Below are 14,929 nucleotides of genomic sequence, written 5' to 3'. Positions count from 1 at the left end.
CTGACACTTCCCAGAACTTCCAGCTCTTATGTGAGGTTTACAAAGTCATAGAAAGGAGATAATCTCTACCATCTTTTTTCTAGTGTATTCTGTATGTTTGATAAGGTGAGCTAATGTATACGGCTATGGCCCAAAAGGCACCCAAAGCAAACTGTGATCCTATTGAATAGTCACAGTACCATTAGATAAAAAGGAAGCTTTCAGACAGCGTCTGACTTAAAAACATTTTATAGATGGATCCGGATGTAAAAAGAAAGCATAAACATTTCTGTCCTATTCTTATCTTGTCTTACTATTAGACTTGCAGCTATAGAAGCCATTATGATAATGTGAGCTTAGAAAATTTGTTGGTGCAGAAATTGAGGAAAGAAAAACTGCATGGAGGATCTGACCTTCAGCCTTATATAGCTGTTTTTTGTTGTTGTTTATTTTTTGTTTTTTGTTTTTTGTTTTTTTTTGACAGTGTCTCACTCCCATTACCTAGGCTGGAGTGCAGTGGTGTGATCTCGGCTCACCACACCCTCAACCTCCTGGGCTTAAGCAGCCCCCCAACCTCAGCCTCCCAAGTAGGTGGGACCGCAGGTATGCACCACCATGCCTGGCTAATTTGTTTATATAGAGATGGGTCTCCCCATGTTTCCCAGGCTGATTTCAACCCCCTGGGCTCAAGTGGTCCACTTTCCTTGGCCTCCCAAAGTGCTGGGATTAGAGCCATGAGTCACTGTGCCCAGTTATATAGCTATCTTTATAGTAAAACTCTTGGCCTTAAACACTTTTGTTTTTCCTTCATTCCCACATTGCCTGAAAATTTCTTGTGTTTATTTATTTATTCATTAACAAATACTTAGTATTTTGTGTGCCAAGAGCTCTACTAGATTTTTAGGTACTCATGAGTGAACGAGATGTAAACAGTTTCTGTTCTCACGTAATTCAGGTGGAGGTGACATAATTGGACAGACAAGGGGGAGCTAAGTGCTGGAAAAACATGTGGCAAGAACAACTCACTCATTCTAGAGAGATCAGAGAGGGCTTCCAAGATGAAGCCAATAACTAAAGAATGAATAGGAGTTACATTTCACATCAAATGGCTTTCATAAGATAATGTATATGAAATAATTTGTAAGTTGCAAAGCATTATGCAAAAAGTATATTTTATTATTGGTCTTCTTGTAATCAGGTAATCTTAAAATAACTAATATGCAGGGATAAGTATTGTGGTAGCAATACCAATACTGTTATTGGGATAGAAAGCATCTCATTTGCAGCTACATTTTCCACATTCAGGTAAAAGACATAATTTCTACAACTAGTGTTCTATAATCCTTTGAAAACCTGGCTTACTTAAATTTGGAGACACAGCTAGCTAGACTTTTACCATTAAGAGAGGCTAGATAAACAGCTTCTGTACTGGAGTGGATCCAAGGATATTACCAAGAATGACCATCGCTTGCCTGCTGCTGATCCTGGGGAAGGTGATTTTAGTGTGATAGGGAGTCAGAAAACCTGGGTTCTTATTCTGACATATCAATTAAATAGGCAAATGGCTAAAGACAAGTCACTTAATTTCATTTGGTCACATTTTCCTCATCTGTGAAATGGTGATCTCTAAAGGACTAAATAATCTATCATTGACTTTCCAGGGCAGCTTCATGCTAATGTTGTCCCCAAATCATTTGCTGGCAACTGCTTTCTTGATTTCCTATTAAGAAACAGGAAGAGGAGATGGGGTGCCGTGGCTCACGTCTCTAATCCCAGCACTCCGGGAGCCTGAGGCGGACAGATCACGAGGTCAGGAGTTTCAGACGAGCCTGGTCAAGGTGAAACCCCGTCTCTACTAAACATACAAAAATTGTCCAGGCCTGGTGGCAGGCACCTGTAATCCGAGCTACTCAGGAGGCTGCAGCAGGCGAATTGCTTGAATCCGGGAGGCAGAGGTTGCAGTGAGCCAAGATTGCACCACTGCACTACAGCCTGGGCAACAGAGCAAGACTCCATCTCAAAAAAAAGAAAAGAAATAGGGAGAGAATAAGAAACAGAAATATAATATGTCTATTAGGAACATATTCTAGTGTATATGTGCACCAGTATGTATAAATGTGGACTGTCAAATTGCTAAATTACAAATATCTTCAGAAGGAAAAATGTTCTAAAAAATGTCAATGCACCATTTTCCTCCTTTTACATATTTATTTTAACAATTCCTTTTGTTCCAGATGCAGGTAAGAATATTTTCAGAAGGAACTAATATGTAGCATACGTAGGAATATATGTGAACTGAAGCTCATATAATACAAGACTGTTGAATTTAATGCATAGTAATGTTGATGTATATCAGTGACCAAAATAGATCACAAATACTTTATATAATGGAAAGCAATGGTAGGTAAATGTCGATTGACATTTTAGCTAGCCGATGAGAATGAGGATGTTCCAATGTTCTATTGGCACAATTCAGAGCTTTCTCCTTAAAGTTAGACTATTGGTCTACATTTTCACTTACAAAACTATCTCAGATAATAGCAGCACCACAGAGAAGGAATGCAAATAAGTCTTAAAACAAAACAAAGCAAAACAAAGCTGTTGTTCATATTCTATCAAACTACAGAGATATTCACAGATGCTGAAACAGTATATATATTTTTTATTTTTTAGGAAAGAAAGTCTTGCTATGTTGCCCAGACTGGTCTCGAACTCCAGGACTCAAGAGACCCTCACATAGCTGAGACTACCACTTGTTCCACCGCACCTGAAACAATAACTTCGACAATATGTTCTTTTCCGAAATTTAATGGTGACATTGTCCCCTATCTGTCTTCTTGTGTGTCCACAGTCATCACTTTCAGTTTAGAGGACAGTGGAACATGTGAGAGAACACACCAAGACAGATGCCTGACCAATGAGCTAACACAAAGAAGATTTGTGTAATATTTTCCTTATGAAAGCTGATTTCTGGGCTTTATCTGTCCTGGCAAAGAGAATCAGACTGCTGGATGACATTTATATTTATTAAAATTGAGCAAACAGCATTCATAAGTTGATGCATACGCCGCTGATGCATCCGTGTAAAACAAATAAACAGTAAGTCAGAGAACAGGCTGTAAAAGCAACAGCAAAAAATCCTTCATGGCCCTTACTTTCCTATGGCAATCAAACAACAAGCTGATGCCAACTGTCGCCTCTCTGGATTTATGAAAATCCTTAGGGGAGGAAAGAAATCACACATTTTTCTCTCTTCACTTACTCTTGTGCTAGTACTGTCAACATTTGCCTTTGATTCTGTATTATTGGCCTTATTTTTATTACTTTTTACTATTGGCAAAGAATATTATCAATACTGATCATAGAAATTAAATAGGTACTTGTATATTGTTTTGGTAATATAGAACTTTTTGTCATTCATTTTTCAGTGGAGAAAAATAAGATGTTCTTGTTTACTGGCTATTGATATTAAGTCCATGCCTTAAAACACACACACACGCGTGCACACACACAGCAGAAAACCGAACATTAGGGTTCAGGATACCAGGCTCAGTAATGTCTTTCAGTACAAGTATCCCTGAGGTGGAGACCATACTAGGCTGCCTCAATCTGCATTTTTCAGAAATTGATGGCTCACTTTTGCATCCTTCTGCAGGAATTTTCCTGTTTAGGCCAAAGAATACCTCCTTACCTTAGTTGTTGACCCCTTTTCAGGGGAAGCCCTAATCTATGACTGGTCAGTGGGAGAAGTACAAACACCCTTTAAAGGGTGGTGACTGCCTTGCTCTTCCGGAGGGCCCTGTTTACTCTTGTCTTTGTGTTTCTTTACAAAATATTTTCTTTTCCTTCTGTATAATTCTATCACTTCTAAAATATTTAACTCAGCTTCTATCTCTTTCATGAAGTTTTCTTTTTTAAAAAAATTTGACTTTTAACTTCAGGGGTACAAATGCAGGTTTGTTATATAGGTAAACTTGTGTCATGGAGGTTTTGTCCATAAGTGTTTTGTACAGAGGTTTTGTACAGAGTGTTTTGTCACTTAGGTATTAAGCCTAGTACCCATTAGTTCTTTTTCCTGATCCTCTTCCTCCTCTTACCCTCCACCGTCCAATAGGCCCCCATGTCTATTATTCCTCTCTATGTGTCCATGTGTTCTTATCATTTAGCTCACACGTATAAGTGAGAACATGTGGCATTTAGTTTTCGGCTCCTGCATTAGTTTTCTAAGGATAATGGCCTCCAGCTCCATCCATGTTCTGGGAAATGACATGATCTTGTTCTTTTTCATGGCTGCAAAGTATTCCATGGTATATATGTACTGCATTTCCTTTATCCAGTCTACCATTGATGGACATTTAGGTTTATTCCATGTCTTTGCTATTGTGAACAGTGTTGCAATGAACATGCATGTGGATGTGCCTTTATGATAGAACAATTTCTATTCCTTTGAGTATATACCCAGTAATGGGACTGCTTGGTGAAATCGTATTTCTGCTTTTAGGTCTTTGAGGAATTACCATACTGTCTTCCACAATGGTTGAAGTAATTTACACTTCCACTAACAGTGTAGAAGTATTCCTTTTTCTCAACAATCTTGCTAGCTCCTGTTTTTTTTTTTTTTTTTTTAATTTTTAAAATAGCCATTCTGACTGGCATGAGATGGTATCTCATTGTGGTTTTCATTTGCATTTCTTTAATGATCAGTGATGCTCAACATTTTTTCATATGATTGTTGGCCGCATGTATGTCTTCTTTTGAAAGTTTCTGTTCATGTCCTTTGCCCATTTTTTAATGGAGTAATTTTTCTCTTGTAAATTTTTTGAAGTTCCTTATACATATTTAGACCTTTGTCAGATGCGTGTTTTGCAAAAATTTCTCCCATTCTGTAGGTTGTCTGTTGAGTCTGTTGATAGTTTACTTTGCTGTGCAGAAGCTCTTTAGTTTAATTAGATCCCGTTTATCAATTTTTACTTTTGTTGCATTTGCTTTTGGTGTCTTTGTCATAAAATCTTTGTCTGTTTCTATGTCCAGAATAGTATTGTCTAGGTTGTCTTCCTGGGTTTACATAGTTTTGGATTTTACATTTAAGTCTTTAATCCATTTTGAGTTAATTTCTGTATATGCTGTAAGGAAGGGGCTCAGTTTCAATCTTGTGCATATGGCTAGTCAGTTATCCCAGCACCATCTATTGAATAGGGAATCATTTTCCCATTGCTAGTTTTTGTCAGGTGTGTTGAAGATCAGATAGTTTCAGATGTGTGTCCTTATTTCTGGATTCTCTATCCTGTTCCATTGATCTATGTGTCTGTTTTTGTCCCTGTAGTACCATGCTGTTTTGGTAACTATAGCCCTGTAGTGTAGAAGTTTCCTTTGACAACTCTAACACACACTGATTTCTTACTTCCTATTATATGTATAGTATCCAATCGCCTACATTTGTTTAAATGCTTTTCAATATACAAAGTATCTTCACATATCTACTCTGATCGAACTTTTAAAACCACTCCCTGGTTTGGTAAAAAAAAGAATGGTTATTTTTTTATTCCCACTTTACAGTAGAGAAGCCCAGTGGTGAGAAAGAATGAGTATTTGCCCAGGTCATCTTGCTGCATATGGCGGGCCTAGGATTCAAATCTGTGTGTGATAGCTCCACACTCAGTGTTCTTGCTGCTTAACAGTGCTGCCTTCTCAGGGTACATTTATTGCTGTGTCACTTACTTAAATTATATACACAGTGTTGATTTGGGCTTCTTGTTTGTCACTGTAAAATTTCCCCTCTATATCCAAAAGATATAGTTAGACCTTCATGTTCTTTGACTCATGGTTCTGCTGAGAATATTGGCATTTCTGGTTTAGAAGAAACATTTGTTGGGTCCCTGGAACATACCTTCACCCCATTTTTCAAAAGCACAGAGGGTCCGCAGGAAGGTACAATTGGTACAATGTCTACATTATTTGGATGATAGATACACTAAAAGTGTAGACTTAACCATTATGCAATATAGACATGTAACAAAATTGCATTTGTACCCCTTAAATTCCTATGAATAAAATCAAAACATTTTATGAGGTGGATTTAGAAAAATCGCACTTCTATCCCTGGGTTCTCTTTCCTGTTCCCCCTCTATCACTATGAATAACAATATTTAATAAGTTTTTATTTTTATAAATATAAGCAAATAAACACACATATTCTCACATAAAGAAAACAATATTCATACTCTTTTGCACTTTGTTTTTTCACTTACTGTGTCTAGGAGATAATTTTATATTCACATATAGGAATCTATTTTATTCTTGTTTTTATTGCATAGTATTCTATTGTGTGAATGCATTAGTTTATTGAGCTGGTTCCTTGCTGATAGATACTTTGGTTATTTGTAAACTTTTGCTATTATACATATTTTTGCAATAAATAACCTTATTCACAAATTATTTCACATTTTTCTTTCAGTGTATATATAAGATAAATTTCTAGAAGTAGAAACGTCAAAAAGTATATGCATCTGCAGTTTTTCTATATGTTGTCAAATTATCATCTCAGTGGTTGTTTCAGTTTGCATTCCTATCAAAATTTATGAGTTTCCATTCCTAACATTCTCCCTAATATGTATTATAATGAAGCTTTTAGATTTTGCCAATCTAATAGGTGAGTGGTATTTTCTTATAGTTTTGCTTTTAATTTCTCTTATTAAGTTAGATTGACCATTTTTTGTTGTTTTTAAGAGTCATTTAAAATTCTTGTTCTGTGAACTACCTTTGTATCTTTTGCCTATACTTCTGTTGAATTACAGGTCTTTTTCTATGGGAGTTTTTGGAGCTCTTTTGTTATTAGTTATTCTGACCCTGTGATATAAGTTACAAATAATTTCTCCAAGTTTTAAATTTACACTTTGACTTTGTTTACAATGCTTTTGCTGAGAAGAATACTTTTTAACAATTAGTCAGTGGTTTATTCTTTTTTCTTGAATTACAACTAGATATTGAAGTAGTTGGGAAGGTTTCCCTAATCCTGGATTGAAAAAGGCATTCATCCATTTCTTTTTCCACTTTATAAAAATGTTATGTTTTATATTTGATCCTTTTGAAATTTAACCTGGTGTGTGATGTGAGGTGCAAATTCAATTTTATCATTAGCCAAAGGGCTTTTCAGTTATCGTCAAACAAATTATTAAAAAGTTTACCAGATACTTTTTAGTCACACTAGAAATTTATGAGGTTATTTTCTTTTCTTTCTTTCTTTCTTTTCTTTTTTTTTTTTTGAGATGGAGTCTTGCTCTGTCACCAGGCTGGAGCGCAGTGGCACGATCTCGGCCCACTGCAACCTCTGACTCCCTGGTTCAAGCCATTCTCCTGCCTCAGCCTCCCAAGTAACTGGGATTACAGGCATGTGACACCACGCCCAGCTAATTTTTGTATTTTTAGTAGAGACGGGATTTCACTGTGTTGGCCAGGATGGTCTTGATCTCCTGACTACATGATCTGCCTGGCTCAGCCTCCCAAAGTGCTGGGATTACAGAAATTTACCAGGTATTTCTAGTGACATTACAGTTTGAGAATATAGGTTATAAGGATATGAAAGCCATTTTAGAAGAGTGAAACACTCTGGCATATATATGCAAGCTTTCCAGATATAGGTAATAAATTTGCATACCAAAACTTTAAAAAGTCAAGAATGATATTTTTGAGATAAACATTAATGCAGATGTATCTGGTGCATAAATTTATTATTTTTCAAACCTTTTCTAACTTCCCCTCAAACTTCTCATTCAAAACTTGGCAACTTAAAGTTTCCTGAAGAGTAATATTCCTCTAGTTTTATTAAAGAAAAGTAAAGAACTGGTTTGTCATAATATAAATTTTGGTTCTCTAGATATTCTATTACAAATTTTTTAGCGAAAGGAGATTAATACTAACGTAACAAAGAAGTATCTGGAGACTTCTCAAGGTGAAAAATCAGAACAAACATGTTTTTTAAAAATAGCAATTAAATATAAATACAATGTTGTTGCTGATTACATTGCTTCATTATGTGGTTTAGAGCGAAGCTGGTTTCATCTGCCTCTTCAGAAAATCAGCATGACCAAGGGCAGTTAGAGTCAAATAAAAATCATTTTTTTCCAATTCTTGTATTTTGTAAGGGTAAAATTTTGTTCATATCAATGTCCTCTAGACAAAGACCATTAGGAGCACACCTGTAGCTGAATGATTTGGATGTATGCTCATTGTAGTGAAGGAAGGAGGCAGACAATACACCTGGCTATGAGAAACTGCAGGGAATCTCAAGAAGAGTGTTAGAAAGGGCTTGTTACAGGACTTTGATTTTTGTTACAATTTAGGGGAGCATTTAACAATGTGGGCTTTGTTCTGGATTGGATGCTGTGTATGTGGGGATAATTCTATGATTGTCTTAATAAATCTTATTGAAAGGAAGGGAAAACTAGAGTGGGGCCAAAGTTATAGCAACACCCACTTATATTACCCAAGACAGAGATGTTTGGTATTTTTTTCTAGTGTGGACAATGTTGACGTTATTTTCTTTGTTGTCTGTGTTCAGACATGATTACAAAGTGGTCTTGTTTTCATCTTGATCCATTATGATCATAGAAATGCCTGGTTGATGTTGGTGTTCAGTGACAAAGTGGTTTCTAACAGGAGAACATCATGGCCCAGCTGTGTGTACCAGGACAGTTTCCAGGTGTCAGGACTGCTTTTTTCACTCCAAATACTACAGTACTTTTCCTTTTTTGTTCAATTTGTACACAACAAATTATATCTGTATTTACCAGGGTAACAGAGTTCCAACTGCTGTAGCAAACCATTCCAAAATTTCAATTGCCCAAGACAATAATTGTTTCTCATGCACACGAAATCTAATGCAAATATCTCTTATTGGGGCAACCTTCAGGTTTGTCCATCTAGTGGTCTGCATGTGCCCGTGCTCTATATATGACTCCCCAATTTACCACAGGTGGAACAGAGAAAGTGGAGAAAGCACATCGGATAATTAAATACCTTGCTGCAGATGCAGAGGTGATGAATTCACATTCCTTATATTCCATTGGCCAGAATTAGTCACATGACCCCACACAGATGTAAGGGGATGTATTAGTAAGGATTTTCTACAGAAACAGAACCAACAGTATGTGTATGTGTATATATACACATGTATGTGTGTGCGTTTACATATATAAAGAGAGGTTTGCTTTAAGGAATTGGCTCATACAATTGTGGATGTGCAAATCCAAGATCTGCATGGTGGGACATCAGGTTGGAGATCCAAGTAAAAGTTGGATTCAAGTCTGAAGGCCATGTGCCTGGCAGAATGTCCTTTTGCTTGGGGAAGGTCAGTCTTTTGTTCTATTCAAGCCTTCACTTACTTGGATGAAGCCCACCTATGTTATGGAGTGTAGTCTACTTTATTTCAAGCACATACATTTAAATGTTAATCTCATCCAAAGGCAGCTTTACAGACACATCCAGAATAATGTTTGACCAGATATCTGGGTATCATGGCCCAGTCAAGTTATCACATAAAATTCACCATCATATATAATGTATGTGAATCCCGTGTGAGTTATTTCTCAAACCACTTGGTGTTCGTTATTTGGAGCATGAGTCTTTGGTCATGGGCCAGCTTTTGTCCAAAACACTTATTTTACTAACATACATGTTTTTAGTAAAATGCATATTTTATAAGCACATACTCATTCATATATGTTTTAACTCATGCAACCATTTTACATCTATCTAGCACTTACAGTTTTATATTTTGTGTTATATGTGAGATTGGAATTGTCATTTCCATTTTATAGATGAAGAAAACAAAACTAAGGTGATGTATAGATGGTACCATGGTAAATAAGTGAAAGACCCAAGTCTAGATGTTAAATCTCTTTTTTTTTTTTTTTTTCCACCACAGACACAAACATAACAAAACAAATCAAATTAAATTAAACAAAGCATTGTTGGAATTGCTATGAAGAGAGGAAGATTTGAACTTAAATCATCTAATCAGGAAGATGTATAGTCTTTCATATTCTTAAACAATGAGGATAAAAATGGCATAATTTTTCAGTAGTTATAAATTGAATTACAATATTATGCAGCATTTAGGTTTTCTGTAGTGTGTTAAAAGGTAACAAGGTGGCATGATGTTGTGTGTTAGTTATATTAATGGACTTTATAATAGTTAATAGTATAATAATAATTCTTTGCATGTCCTTAAAGTCCTTAAAATCCCACTAGCCTGTGACTTACAGGAGGGCATACTTGTTAACAAACCCAGTGGACTTGCAGGCTCTCTTAAGAAAGCGCTACAAAACTGCCCACTGCTGCACTCAAGAACCAGAGGCAGGATTACGTTGATGATTTCTAGGTTGCTTTCTAAGATACTGCTAAGGCATTATGCAGCATGCTGAAACCATCTCTGGAAAATTATAATCTTCATGGCTGTTTCAAACATACATGTTATATATGGTCAATAGTTACAACACAATCTGAATTCATGGTGAGAATTCTTTCTAATTGCTTTAAAGACGTCATGTTTCTGATGTATAGGAGGATAATGCGAGTGAATCAGAAATATGCTAGCCGGAGAGAAACTGGTTCAAAATGACTCCATAGGCCATTTTGGGGAAAGGCATATTTATTACTGATGACAGAAGTTAAAACCGCTTCCTCCAATTGTACCACTCTCCTTCTTTATATTCATCCTTTACTGGAAAGACCAAAACGGAGGCAATTGAGAAACAATTTTTCTGACTTTAGTAAGAAACAGGTGTTGAATTATCAGCCCTACTTTTTCTTGTATCTGAACTGACATTCCGTCTATGGGAGGGAAGGAGACAGGAAACCGTGGAGCTGATGAGAAGAATGAAGCAGGTGCCAGCATCTCAGAGCTGTGGAGGACGTCAGGCTTGTTGGATGGTTGCAAGTGTGTGAACTATGATGCATCCAAAATTCCCCAGATTGCTCTCTCTCTCCCTAGTCTTTTCTATTGATTCATGCTTGTTCTGTATTTATATCTGCTGTTAAGAATGACACAGAGACAAAGGAGACTGTGGGCAGAATCAGTACTTGGGATAAAAAAAGCTTTGCATTATTTTCTTGGTTGTCAAGTTTCACTGATTCAGAACAACTGGCGATTCCTCTCTCTATAGCTTTAATTATGTTTGCTGTCAGAGACATAAGCCACAGGAAGGGACAGGACAGCAACTTTATTTTAAGCTGGACTGAGGATCACTAAATCTCTCCAATTCTTATCAGCTCTAGAATTATAGTTTTTCTCTAAGAAATACTATATACTTAAAGGTTTTTAGAAAATATCTCTTTTGAGTTAAAGCAATCATTTTAATCTTAGAGCATTACTCAGAGTGGGACTAGAACTTTAATAAACAGGTAGCATTTTAAAAACATACACAATGAGGATTTACTATTATGATGTAAAGTCCATGAATTAAAAACCACTGAGCATTGCAAAAAGTAAAAATATATGTTGAACATTTTATTCATACATATCATGAAGTAGACTTTAAGCCACTTCTATTTAATACTTACCAGGAAATCATTTCCTTATGCATGGAAATCCCATTGTACTTCAAAGGATTTGCTCAAATAGATAATGTATGATAAGGATATTTTCAAAATGCCTAATTTCTTTTTCTGATGTAAGGTTAAGATGAATGTTCATATTCTCTGTTCAACATTTTATTCTTATTAAGCAAAGGACTTAATAAAATGATTGTGAGATTTAGATGGCTTTTCTAAAAAATTAAGTTATTTTTCTTTATATTTGATTATGTTAACCAATTGATCAGATATGAAGTTAAGTATTGATTGATTCGGAAAAGATGCTGTGATCCAATTAGATGCCAACTGATATGAATAATTGTGCATTCAATTTGATTTCAAACCTTTTTTTCCTATTTGATGGTTTCATTGATACATAGGAGATTCTCATGCATATTTTCATTACCTAATGTGACAATTTTATGTGCCAACTTCACCGGGCCCTGGGAAGCCCAGATATCTGATTAAACATTATTTCTGGGTATGTGTGAGAGTGTTTTTGGAAAGGATGAGCATTTGAATTGGTAGACTGAGTAAACCAGATGGCCATCCATAATGTGGATGGGTGTCATCCAATCCTTTGAGGGCCTAAATAGAATAAAAGAGCAGAGGAAGACTAGGTTTGCTCTCTCTTTGCCTGACTCATGACTGCATGAGCTGGGACACTGGTCTTCTCTTACACTTGGTAGTCCTGGTTCTTAGGCCTTCAGGCTCAGCATGGACTCTACACCATGACCCTCCAGTTTTCAGGCCTTTGACCTACACTACTGGCTTTTCTGGGTTTCCAGCTTGTGTACAGTAGATCACAGGACTTCTCAGCTTCTATAATCGCATGAGCCATTACCTTATAATAAATATCTGTTTATCTATCTATCTATCTATCTATCTATCTATCTATCTATCTATCATCTATCTATCCCTATCATTGATCTATTTTCTATTGGCTCTGTTTCTCCAGCGAACCCTGACTAATACACCTAGTAAGAGAACTTATCATTACTTTGCCCACCACTCATTCCTGAAGAGGTATTACTTGGCTTTGTTCAAGGGGAATATCATATAGAAGGATTTAATGTCATATCGAATCATTGTATTTTCTTGTGAAACATAAACCTTATTTTGTTAAGGAGAAAGCCATATTCAAAATGGAACAAGAAGTCAGTGTGGCTTGAATAGAATAAGTCATTGGGGTTGGATTATACTAGGCATTCAGGCCATCATAAAGAGTTTGAAATTTCTTTGAATAAGCTGAGAAGAGAGAAGACATTGGTAGATCTTAAGTAAGAAAGTGAAATAATCTGATTAAAAATAATGTTCACTCTGGTTACTGTGCAGAAAATTGCCAGAAGTGAAGCAACAGTGGAATCTCGGAGAGGCAATAGGAGGTTCCTAGAAGAACCTAAAAGTTGTGAAGATGGCTATGTGGTAAGACATGGTAGATTGGGGTATCTTTAAAGGTGGAACTCTTAAGACTTACTGATGGATTAGATGTAGGGTGCAAAGGCAAGAGAATAAGGTTTTGAACGTGAGCCAAATAAATGGAAAATGGTACTATTTTATTGTTCATAAACCTAGGCTAGGCTGGGCGTGGTGGCTCACACCTCTAATCCTAGCATTTTGGGAGGCCAAAGGGGGAGGATTGCCTGAGCTCAGGAGTTCAAGACCAACCTGGGCAACACAGTGAAACCCTGTCTCTACTAAAAAAAAAAAAAAAAAAAAAAAAATTAGCCAGATATGTCAGCGTGTGCCTGTAGTCCCAGCTACTTGGGAGGCTGAGGCAGGATAATTGCTTGAACCCGGAAGGTGGAGGTTGCAGTGAGCCGAGATCGTGCCACTGCACTCCAGCCTGGGCTACAGACATAACTCTGTCTCAAAATAAAGAAATAAATAAAGCTTCTTCTCCGAGAATACACCAAATGTCGGATGGCGCCGCTGCAGCGTGGGGGGGCCCGGAGGCCCTGGTGGCCCTGGGATGGGGAACCGCGGTGGCTTCCGCGGAGGTTTCGGCAGTGGCATCCGGGGCCGGGATCGCGGCAGTGGACCGGGCCAGGACCGAGGCCGCGGAGCTCGCGGAGGCAAGGCCGAGGATAAGGAGTGGATGCCCGTCACCAATCTGGGCCGCTTGGTCAAGGACATGAAGATCAAGTCCCTGGAGGAAATCTACCTCTTCTCTCTGCCCATTAAGGAATCTGAGATCATTGACTTTTTCTTGTGGGCCTCTCTCAAAGACTAGGTTTTGAAGATTATGCCGGTGCAGAAGCAGACCCGTGCTGGCCAGCGCACCAGGTTCAAGGCGTTTGTTGCTATCGGGGACTACAATGGCCGCGTCGGCCTGGGTGTTAAGTGCTCCAAGGAGGTGGCCACCGCCATCCGTGGGGCTATCATCCTGGCCAAACTCTCCATTGTCCCGGTGCGCAGAGGCTACTGGGGGAACAAGATCGGCAAGCCCCACACCGTTCCTTGCAAGGTGACAGGCCGCTGCGGCTCTGTGCTGGTGCGCCTCATCCCTGCACCCAGGGGAACTGGCATCGCCTCAGCGCCTGTGCCCAAGAAGCTGCTCATGATGGCTGGTATTGATAACCGCTACACCTCAGCCCGGGGCTGCATTGCCACCCTGGGCAACTTCGCCAAGGCCACCTTTGATGCCATCTCTAAAACCTACAGCTACCTGACCCCTGACCTCTGGAAGGAGACTGTGTTTACCAAGTCTCCCTATCAGGAATTCACTGACCACCTTGTCAAGACCCACACCAGTGTCTCCGTGCAGCGGACCCAGGCTCCAGCCGTGGCTACAACATAAGGTTTTTATACAAGAAAAATAAAGTGAATTAAGCCTGTTACAAAAAAAAAAAAAAAAAGAAAGAAAGAAAAGAAATAAATAAACCTAGGCTAAAAATTTAATTGACTTAAATTATTAAAATATGCAAAATATAACATTTTTTACTTATTACTATTAATTTAAAAACCAAGTAGGTGTGTACAATGTGTAGTCAATTAATTATTCTGCATTGCCATTGAAAGTCTATCAATAGAACTTCATGATTAAAAGATGACTTGAGCTGTATAAAACTACCATTTTTTAAATAATACCTTGTTGATGATACAGTTAGGGCAGATTCCTGGGAAGATGGGTAATAGAACTTACTTAGATGACATTATCAACTCCATTTATATCCTCTACTGACTTTATACTACCCTTTCTGGGACTCTTACATAACCAGCTATGCTTCAAACAGGATCTTGCTAACCTTGTGTTATTCTTTCTCTGATTCAACCTAAGAAAGGGCAGCTTTCTATTGCATCTCAGTATTTCCTACCTGACACTGAGCATGACCAAAAATTGAAACAAAATTAGAGGCATTGCAGTGTCCTCTCTCCC

At 37.7% G+C, this 14,929-nt stretch overlaps 1 pseudogene across 1 annotated transcript; it reads left to right on the top strand.

The window, feature by feature from the left end:
* The first annotated feature begins 13,375 nt into the window (after positions 1 to 13,375).
* On the top strand, positions 13,376 to 14,368 carry LOC108585961 (annotated as a pseudogene). Its single transcript, XR_004182774.1, has one exon. The product of XR_004182774.1 is annotated as a 40S ribosomal protein S2 pseudogene (transcript).
* The last annotated feature ends 561 nt before the right edge of the window (positions 14,369 to 14,929 follow it).

This window comes from Papio anubis, chromosome 3 (genome assembly GCF_008728515.1).
Source record: "Papio anubis isolate 15944 chromosome 3, Panubis1.0, whole genome shotgun sequence".
In the NCBI taxonomy this organism is placed as follows: domain Eukaryota; kingdom Metazoa; phylum Chordata; class Mammalia; order Primates; family Cercopithecidae; genus Papio; species Papio anubis.
This window is presented reverse-complemented; position numbering and strand designations above follow the sequence as displayed.